A 9,437-nucleotide genomic window follows, 5' to 3' on the forward strand; every position below is an offset into this window, starting at 1 on the left:
CATCAGCCACTCCTCAAGTTCTGGACTTGTGTTCCAGACCCTTCACCCGCTCTTTTGCCCTTCTCTGGATACACTCCAGCCCCTCAATGTTCTTCTTCTTGGGAGGGGCCCACAGCTTCATCAGGGCAAAATACAGGCAAAATACTTGGACTACTTTCTTAGTCCTGCTGTCCACATCATTGTCATACTTGTTGAACCTCATACTGTTGTTCTCAGACTCAATCCAGATCCTTCTGCAGGTCCTTCCTCCACTGCAGCAGGTCAACCCACCCAACTTAATTCATCTGCAGACTTACTAAATGTGCTCAATCCCCTCCTCCAGATCCTTCTTCAACATATTAAAGAGCATGGTCCCAATACTGATCCCTGGGGAACACCTGTAGTTACTGGCCACCAAATGGATGTAACTCTATTCAACAACACTCTGAGCCCAGTCATCCAGGCAATTTTTAACCCAGTGAGTAGTGAATCCATCCAAGATTCTCCAGGAAAATACTGTGAAAAATGTTGCAAAAGGCTTCATTAATGTCCAAGCACACAATGAATGTTCAGAGCCTTTTCCTCATTTGTTAAGTGGATCACCCACTTCATAGGGTGATTATAGGATGAGATCAGCTTGTTCAAGCAGGACCTGCCCTGCAGGGACACAAGACCCTCCACAGGGGCTGTCCTGCAAATGCCATGCAATGACACCCAGGATGATCTGCTCTAGAAAATCTAGATCTGCTCTAGAAGCTATTACTTGTGTAACTACTTTTTTATATTGCATCTCAAAAATATTAAATTTTTGTTACTGATACGCAAGCCTGCTGGTGCATACTCTCAAAATTTTTCTCCACACTCACTTTCCTACAAAGTCAAGGATTTTGGGTTTTATTTGATTTCAGGTAACCACGTAATAGCTGGAAGAGAGGCAGCACTACCATCTTACTCTGGTATACACTATGTTATAGATACTTGACTGAAAACAGAGTCTGTGTTGGTCATCACTTTACACACAAAACCCCTCTCTTTAAAGGCACTCTGCTTTAACTAGACTGCATGATGTGTGCTCCTTCTTAAACTGAGATGTCTGCTGAGCTGCTGTCACTGGCACCAGTGGCACCCTGGTGCTTTGCACAATAGTTAAGAGGAGAGGATTTTTTCCTGCACTGCAAACCTCAACTTCAGAAAGAGAAAAATGGGCAAATGAAGTGGAGAGGACTGAGTCTTCAGAAGACAGAAAGTAAGGAAAACGCAGAGGCTAGAGGAAAAGAAAGCATGAATGCTACAACAATTTTTTTTCTTTTTTTTTTTTTTTTTTGTAAAGAGTTGTCCAGATACAGAGGACTCAGGAATTTCTGAGTACCTGGGCAGAACACCAAGAAGTAAAAGCCGGAGATGTAAGAGGCAGGCAAGGTCCAGATAGACAAAGAAAAAAGAAATTAGGTTATGTGGAGGCCTGCAGAAGAAAAAGGGAACAACTAAGGTGAGAAACTTGAACAGCTGTGGGAAAGGGTCTGCACATGAACTGTAAGATGGTGATAAATGGGCAGATGCTAAAAGCTGGAAGTCTAGAAACTGGCAGGCTGGAAATAAATGGAAGTTTGATGGTATAGCAGAAAAGGACAGGCAGCCAGGCTGGGCACGCAGTGCCTATGAGCATAGAGATAAGAGAGAAGAAAGGGAAAAAAGGTAGATCCTTTCAATATTGTTTTCCCACGACTATAAAACTATAAGCAGCTGTAAAGTTTTTTTAGGGTCAAAATACAGAATGTTTTCCTTTTGAAGAATATCAGCTCTTGAGATATTCCTAAGTCTATCCCAGGGTGGATGCAGTTAGACTTACAAAAAGTAAGTTTATTTGAAAGTGGTTTTTTATCCTAACAAAAGTGGACTATGACCTATAAATGTGCCAATTTTGCTTATCCACAGCTGTGTAATTTCTGTATCTATCATGTAGAATCACCAAGGCACTTTTTGCCAGTGGAGTCCTGTTTATGCTAGGAACAGCTTCTGGCCCGTCTTCTGCCCCTTAGCAATCATATCTTAAGGCACCTCTGATATAAAAATGGGCTTCTTTGCTGGTCCTAATTTTAGGTCTGCAACCTGTGCAATTCATTATCAAGAAATGGAAAAGAAGATACGGTCACAGTTGCAGAAAGGGAAACCTTTATGAAATCCACAACTGAATCCACAAAGACATTAAGTGCTGACAACTACCTCCAGCACTAAAAAATGGAGGTTTTGCGGTATTCAAAGTCACCATCTGTTTTTAAAATATAGTATCTCTTAGTTTGCAAAAGTTGCTTCTTTAGTAAATTTGCTTCAAATATCTGTATATATTGATCTATATCTATATCTATGTATATATATATACATTGTCCAAATCTGAAACCTTGCTTATTAGAATGTCTTTTGACATTAAAATTCAAGTCTGTTCTTGCTTGACAGTTTTTGCTAATCCAGCTCCTGCAGTTCAAATAGGACATCATTAGGACATCATAGGCTGTTTTTCACTTTTTCCTTGGTTTTCCCGGAGCAGGTAATCAGCTCTGTTTGGTTTGGAGAAGTCCTTTCAAGAGTGCTTTACTTAGCTCATTTTATCTAAATCATCAGTAAATTCTTTATATATAGTGGGATTACCAGCACATACAGTAGGCAGATCAAAACTACTGACCCCTTTTTGAAATACTAATTACTTTTAAAAAATTACTTCCCATGTTTAGGTATGTGTAATATATTAATTAAAACATGCCTTTGCAAAATTTATATTTACTAATGCCTTTCTTTTTCCCTAACATCCCAATCAGGTAATTGTGAGGCCTGTTTTAAAACCCTAGGTACTGCAGATATGAAATATCTGCAAATACTATAACACTGATGTATCTATGCTAGTCTTGCTCTTACACTAGCTAAATAATGCATTCAAATCAGTATTTAGACAAGTAGATGATATCTAACATTGGTTTTGAATTACTGCAGTTAAGATTAATACGGATTTCAGGAAGTTGCATGTTTCTCTGATATTTTAAATCAATTGTACAATGTACATTATTAGCTATATTAATGTTTTATAACTAGACCCACTGTAATTAAAAGAAATAAGCTGGCATTTTCAGTCCTTCCATTTTCTCTGTACAGATCTGAATTATCCTACTCTAAAAGCTGTAACAATTTTTCACATTTTTGGGAGCCTTTGTATGTGTAATGCAGAATTCAAGCTGTTATTCATGCATGTATTCTTTAATTTGGTTTTGCTATAACAGAGAAAATATTTTAAAGTGTCACAAGACATCGCATTTCCTGCATACATTCATCAGAAAATCAGAAAACAATGTATAAAAGTACTTCAGGTTCCTAGGGAACCTGATGCTGCTACTGATATTGTTTGTTTTCAATATGAAATAATGAAGAATATTTACTTCAAATATGTTTCCATTTTCCTCCTGGGTATTTTTGAAAATACCTTTCAAAACAAGTTCTTGTTTCAATAAAAAAACTTAAAAGCATTGCACAGAATCAACTTCTGCTCCCAGGGTTGTTTTTACTGATTTTTTAATGCAGTTCCAGCAGTTAATAGAAATGGCTCTGAGTGGAGTCATCTGGAACATAAAGGTAATTATTCTGTGTGCTGTGACTTGATAAAATGATTGGAGCTAAGGATATGTTTTCTATCTTTACAGCAGCAAAAAGCTATCTATTATCCCATGAACAGTACTAAAAGAAAATAAATCCTTGATTTATTTAGGACTTGATTTAAATAGGACTCTCTATTTCCTGTTACAAAACCCCAAAGCCTCAAACAATACTAAAAACAAAATTTGCAGATCCTGGGACAACCACAGAGTAAGCAGTCAGAACAGAATAAGTATCTAGTTTTTGTTCCAAAAGAAATACAGAAAATGTTCTTTCCTGCTCTTGAAGATGAGAATTTATTAGACCTCTTAGCAAATAATTTAGTTTTACAGTAGATTACCAGGAATTAGTGAGATTGGCTATGTCCCTAATTATGGATTTTTTTGAAATGTCCTTAGTCTACTTTGAAAAAATTTGAAGTGGAAGTTTATTATGCTTACAGAATTGTTTAAAGGAGCATAGGACTCTCAAAATAAGGGTCACAGGTGGAATGTAGCAAAGCTAATATAAAAGGTAATGGAAAAATCCACTATTTCTCTTCACTGCTTAAATTATATGATTGGGTAAATGGATTTCTCTACTTTCTAGGAGTGTGCTTCTACATTAGTCCAGCAGCAATTAGAGAGAAGTTGCTCTGCAAATTGTCTCCATGAATCATGTAGTTCATCTTTTTATTGTGTAAAACATAAAAAATTGCTTTTAATCAATGCACTTCAATTTTCTATCTCAAAATTTATCATCCCTTTTTGGTCTAGAGTACTTCTGAGATGTTTTCCTGAAATTAAGTAAAAGGAGGTGGTATTTGTATCAGTGAGCACAATATGGCTGTGTGAGGTAAATCTTACTGTGGCAGCAACAGAGACTCTACATTTTTACCTAAAAGCTCTTAACAAATTGATCAATGCATTTAGAATAATTAGTCCACATTTCAGATGTAATAGTGGTCTCTTATTTAATAAATAAAAGATGCATCTCTTGATTACAATAATAGACTCATAGAATAGAATCGTAAAACACCCTGAGTTGGAAGGGACCCAGAAGGTTCATCGAATTCAAGCCCTGGCCCTGCACAGCACAATCCCCAAGAGTCACACCACATGCCTGACAGTATTGTCCAAATGCCTTTTGAACTCTGTCAGGCTGATGCTATGACCACTTCCCTGGGGAGCCTGTTCCAGTGCACAGCCACTATTGGGGTAAAAAACCTTTCCTAATGTCCTGCCTAAGCCTCCCCTGACACAGCTTCAGGCCATTCCCTTGGGTCCTCTCACTCTTTGCTAAGAGGAGAGATCAGTGCTTGCCCCTCTTCTTCCTCTCATGAGGAAGTTGTAACTGCTGTGAGGTCTGTCCTCAGTCTCCTCTGGGCTGAACAGATCATGTGGCCTCAGCTGCTATTCATATGGCTTGCCCTCAAGGCCTCTCACCATCTTCGTAGCCTCCTTTGGACACTCTCTAACAGTTTAATGTCTTTCTTACATTTTGGCATTCAAACCAGCCCCCAGCACTCGGGGTGAGGCTGCCCCAGCTCAGAGCAGAGCAGGACAATCCCCTCCCTTGCCCGGCTGGCGATGCTCTGCCTGGTGCCCCCCAGGACAGGGCTGGCCCTCCTGGCTGCCAGGGCACTGCTGACCCATGTTCAGCTTGCCAGGAGCCCCAGGTCCCTTTCCATGGCACTGCTTACAGCATTTCCCAGTCTGTCCATACATCCAGGGTTGCCCCATCCCAGATGCAGAATCCAGCACTTTCCCCTGGTGAACTTCACATGGTTGGTGATTGCCCAGACCCCTGATTTGTGGAGGTCTCTCTGCAGGGCCTCTCCCTGCCCTGGAGGGACTCACCAGCTCCTCCCAGCTTTGTATCATCTGTGAACTTGCTCAGTATCCCTTCCAGTCCTACATCCATTTATGAAGATGTTGAAGAGCAGAGGGCCAAGCGTGAGGCCCTGTGGGCCCTGGGGCCCTGGGGCCCACCAGTGACAGGTCCCCATTCTGATGTCACCCCATTCACTGTAACCCTTTGTGCCTGACCCATGATGCTCCCATCCCATGATGTGTTTATCCAGTTGTGGGCTGCTCTTTTTTTTTTCCAGAAGAATCCTGTGAGAGACAGTATTGAAAACTTTACTGAAATCCAGAAACATCACAACATCTGGTTTTCCTTGGTCATCTCCTGTGCCCTTCAGAGGAGATGCTTAAAAGGTGACCAGGACTGATGGACCCCAGCACCTTCAAAAACTTTCTCTCCACAAGACCGTTCTCACTATTACTCTGAGCAGCCTGATGTCTGCTTTGCCCCTGTCCAGAATTGAAATTTTGCTGGCACTTCTCCAATTGACAACAGAGATTTTAAACTTGATTGCTTTATGATCACTGTGGCCAAGACAGCACCAATCAGTGCTTCACTCATGAGACCTTCTCTGTTAACAAGCAACACATCAAGGAGCTTTAATCAGCTTCTTTAGTAAGCATACCATGAAGTTACCATTGTAGCAGGGCTTCTCCATCCACCAGAGGAGAGCTTATCTGCTGTTTAGTAGCTGGTGCAATATCTCAGGACATCCTTCTCTCACATAAGCCTCAGATGAGCCTTGGTGAAGTAACTCAATCAGGACAGTTTGCCTTGTAGTGAGTTATTTCAGTGCCACATGATTGATGCTTTCAGCTGACAGTAAACATCTTGTTGTGGAAGCAGATGTGGAAAGATAAGCTGGAATTTCTGACTGACAGACACTTCAAAAACTACAAAAGGTACACCATACTTTCACAAAGCAGAAATCCACTCATTCCCTGAAATGTGTGGAGCTTTCTCCCCTAAGTCAGGATGCCTACTTTGTGATTATTCTCCTGGGGGCTGAGAGAAAGGACTATCATCACTATTGCACCCTATCGTATATTCAGTAGTAAATTACATTGACTCCTAATCTGTGCCATTTCTTTGCTAGCTATAGTATAGTTACCTTTATGTCATGTGCTGTTTTATGTAATCCACTAGTAGCTCTTTTTGTTTTATCCTGTCTAGTTAGTAACTCTTAAGGCCTTTTGTTTAAGGACTTTTTTCTGTTAATCTCCTTTCTATTCAGTAAATAACTCATCTTATAATAGACCTGATTGGGCATCTTTAAGAACTTGCAAAACAGAGTGATTTAGGTGCAGGGATTTAGAGTTGATCTAATCCTCTATCCTAAGGCAGGGCTTATCTAAAGCTCTCACACAATCCATGACAATCATTCAGGTGTTTAGGAGTCTTCTGGACCTGTTTGTGCCATCTGTGTGGTTCCTCTAGTTAACATCTGGCAAGCTGAAGTCTCCTGTCAGGATAAGGAGAGTTGATTTACAGGTGTCTGTTAGTTCCTAGAAGAATAATTCATTTGCATTATCATCCTGGCTAGGAAGTCTACAGTAGATTCTCACACTGACATCCACATTATTTATTTGTCCCCTAATCCTTTCCCAAAGGCTCTCAGCTGTGCCAGTGGCAACTGCAAGCTCCATACATTCCAGTCCTCCATTACATAGAATGTCACCCACCTTCATCACCTACCTATCCGTCGTAAAGGTCCTGTAACTGTCCAGCATGGCACAACACTCACAGGGCTCATCCCACTAGGATTCACTTATGCCAGTGTTGTCATGTCTCTGGGACTGGACCAAGGCTTTGAGTTCCTTTTGCTTACTCTTTATGCTGCATATGTTTGTGTAGAAACATTTCAAGTGTGGCTCATTGTAGTTAACACCACCTGGAGCAGACTGACGGATGCCTCTAGCACTCAGTTCCTCAAATTTTGGCATGCCATCCCATTCCTTACCACTGGCAAGCCTGGTTTTGTCCCTTACCTGCTTCAAAACTTGTTTAAAGTTCTATCAATGAGTGCTGCTAGCTCCTGTGTTAGAACCCTTTTCCTTTTCTGAGAAAGGTGCATCCCATCAGATGTTGGCATACCAGATGTTAAAAATACCATCCCACAGTCAAAAAGTTCATTTTCTCAGTTACATCAGACTTGTATCCATGTGTTGAACTCATCAGTCTGCCTATTCCTTTTGTTACTCTTTCTTGCTACTGGAATGACTAAGAAAAACACTACCTGTGTTCTTGATCCTTGAACCAATCATCCAAGGTGATGATTCAACACTGAACTGTCTTATTTTTTAAAAAAGAAACTAAATTATTTGGAACTTTCCTACTTACAGATGGCAAACCACTTACTAAATAAGGGTTCTTTTTGGTTTATATTCCTCTGAGACTTACAGAGATTTCTTTTGTGAACAATAGTATTTTGTTGGCTTCATGGTAGCCCGTAGCTCCTGGAATACAATGTTCATTATGTTGAGGTTAAAGAACAGTTGGGAGATATGATGGTAGGCTCCTAGTTTGTCAGGAAATTATTAAATCTCTGTATTTTCTGTAGTATGCAGGTGTGATGTTCATGGCTGGAATATTGCAAGGCTTAATTAATTGCTCTTGAGATGCCCTGGCAGAAGAGGTTCTGTTGTACTGAAGTACTGTTGTCTGAATAAATATTTTGACTCAGTTTTGTAACTAATGGTATCATTTGTTTTCTCTGGAAAACAATGATATCATTATAGCTGGTCATTAAGCTAAAATTCCATGTCATCATAACAGTCAAACTTCTTAAGTTTGTTTCTCTTCTCTGCTGGAGTACAACCAAAACTTTTAAAGAATTTTCACAAGGAAAATTGCATTGTAATTGCATTTTCTGAAAAAATTATTCAGATTTTTTCAATTTCATCTTCTCTCAGTGGAATTAACTGCTCAACTTAGGAGGTTTAAAACCTTTCTAACAAAAACTCCATAGAACTAACCATGTCTTATATATACTTCAGCTTGGACAATCAGGATATTTTCTCCAAAATATGTTTTTTGAAAATGATGCAACCAGATTTACTGATTTAAATATTTTCTGACCAATTAGATCTTACTTGATATGCCGATCACAATTAGATCTTACTTGTGATATGCCTGTACATAGAAACTATAATATAAGGTTATTCGAATTTGACTTCCATATCCATTTTTAGTTTTGCTGAAAGTAGTGATGCCACAAATAAATCATACTCAGAATGTTATCATGTTCCTATTGGTACCTAATAATGATACTTGAAAGTTCATAAAGATAGCTAGAGGTCTTCTCTAATTGTTTAGGTAAATGAGTGCAATCATTCTGTACAGTGTGTGCGAAACTCTAATGCCCACAGCATAATATGGCATCTGGCACCAGAGAACTGAGAAGTGAGCAGGTTCAATTCTGACTCACAGATGGATACATACATATAAAATTCACATTTCAGTTTATTCTGACTCCTGAATGGCTATGTGCAAACTAAAATTCACATAGTTTACTTGGCCAACAGCATGCAAGTACAGGAAAAAACCCATTCAAACTCATAAATTCCAGGCTGAATTTTTAAGGCTAAAAGATGGACTGGAAGTCTCTTGCACCCAATCAAAGTTTGTGCTGGAAATTTTCTGGGTCAATTTTTTAAATTAGAATGTTACTTTATGGTGAGTTAATCTTTTTAGGTGAAGGTGTCCCAGAACAACAGCAGGAATTTCTATATGCTCCCAAAATTACCTTCACAGCCAGTGAAAGCTGGCTTGGAAAACCAGAAAATAAATTCTTATCTATGGGGTCATAATATCTAATACTGATAAAAGTATTATTACTAGAGCTCAACAGGATTCTCAAAGATTTGCTGTGTTCAGCAAATGTGTCTGTCTGGTTCCTCAGAACACTGGGAGGAGGGATGCAGGCTGTGTTACAAAAAAATCTTCCTTATTATACCACATAGCCTCTGAATTTG

This window comes from Passer domesticus, chromosome Z (assembly GCF_036417665.1).
Source record: "Passer domesticus isolate bPasDom1 chromosome Z, bPasDom1.hap1, whole genome shotgun sequence".
NCBI classification, from domain to species: Eukaryota; Metazoa; Chordata; class Aves; order Passeriformes; family Passeridae; genus Passer; species Passer domesticus.